Source organism: Suncus etruscus, chromosome 2, assembly GCF_024139225.1.
Source record: "Suncus etruscus isolate mSunEtr1 chromosome 2, mSunEtr1.pri.cur, whole genome shotgun sequence".
Taxonomy (NCBI): Eukaryota; Metazoa; Chordata; class Mammalia; order Eulipotyphla; family Soricidae; genus Suncus; species Suncus etruscus.
In genome coordinates this window covers 118,839,468-118,841,336 of record NC_064849.1, presented here as the reverse complement: position 1 = coordinate 118,841,336, position 1,869 = coordinate 118,839,468, and positions in this window count along the sequence as shown.

Here is a 1,869-nt window from a genome sequence, read left to right as displayed (position 1 = left end):
CTTAGTTTTCCCCATTAAGTATAATGTTTGCCATAGGCTTGTGGTAATTGGCTGGACTTTGTTCAAAAAAGTTCCTTTAATTGCCATTTTGTTTAGATTTTTTGTCATGAATGAATCTGACCTTTTCAATGTTTTCTCTGCATGTATTGATATGATCATACAATTTTTATTTTTTCTTTTGTTAATATGGTGTATTATCTTAATTGACTTGTGTATGTTAAACCATCCCTGCATCTGTTGGAATGAATAATACTTGGTCATGATGTATGACCTTCTTGATGAGTTATTGGATTCATTTGCTAGTATTTCATTGAGGATCTTCAAATCTATGATCATCAGGGTATCAGTCTGTGTTTGTTATTTTTCTTTTTTTCTTGTTGTCTTCATCTGCTTTTAACATCAAGGTAATGTTAGCTTCATTGAAACCATTAGGGGACGTTTTTGTTTCTTCAATGTCCCTGGGATTCGAACCACCATCCTTCTGCATGAAAGCCAAACACCTTACCTCCATGCTATCTCTCCGGCCCCAAAGCTATCAATTTTCCTCTTAATACTGCCTTTTCTGTGTTCTATAAATTATAATAATTTGTGTCTTCTGTCTCATTTTTTTCAAAAATCTTTTGATTTCCTCTTTGATTTTGTCTCTCACCCACTGGTTGTTCAGTAGTGAGCTGTTTAACTTCCATGTGTTAAAGTTATTTCTTTATTATATTTGTAATTCACTTCTGTTTTAAAAGCATCAGGATCTGAGAAGACTGTTGATATAATTTCTCTTATTGATTTTATAGAGGTATATATTTTTTATTATTATTTTTTTATTATACATTTTTATTGTGACCGAAGTGTATTACATGTCTTTCACAGAATTATTTATGGTACATAGTGATAATGAATGAAGGGCATTCCCACCACCAGTATTGTCCTCCCTCCACCCCTGTTCCCAGCATGTATCCCATATCTCCCTCCTTTACCCCCCAGAATACTGGTGTAACTGGTCTTATTATACATTTTTATTGTGACCGAAGTGTATTACATGTCTTTCACAGAATTATTTATGGTACATAGTGATAATGAATGAAGGGCATTCCCACCACCAGTATTGTCCTCCCTCCACCCCTGTTCCCAGCATGTATCCCATATCTCCCTCCTTTACCCCCCAGAATACTGGTGTAACTGGTCTCCACTTTACAGCTTATTATAGATTGGGTATCTGTTCTGTTGTCATTGACTTTGTCATATGACTAGTCATGGTATCATCATTTCCCCCCCTCAATTTATGAGGCTGAATGATTTAAGTTATGTGATTCTGTTGGAGATAAAAAGGATAAGGAAAAGAGAAGAAAAAATTTGGTAGCAACAACCAAAAAAAAAAAGAGAGAGAAAAAAAAAAAAGAAAAATGCACCCAGCAAAAAAATTATCACCAAATAATATCCACATGTGTGAAAAAGAAAGAAAAAAAGGAAGAAAAAAGAGAAGGAAAATAATATTAAAAACAAAACAAGAAAAAGAAGTGCTGGAATGGCAGGGTTTTGTGTTACCCCATTTTTTTTGAATAGGCACAGTAAGTAGTGGGAAATAAAGAGATTTTCCGTGGCCTAAGAGATTCAGGGTTTCCCCCATCTGGAAGCATACTTTCATGGGAACAACCACTGGCTTACGGAGGTATATTTTATTTCCAGCATGAGGTCTATCTTGAAGCATATCCTATGTGCATTGGAGAATGGAAGAATGTGTACTTAACATTTTAAGGATGGGCAGCCCTATATATATATATATACTAAGCAACTCTAATCCATTTCTTCCTTCAAAGACAGTATGTCCTCATTAAGTTTTACCTTGCTTGATTTATCAAGAAGTGATAGGGCAGT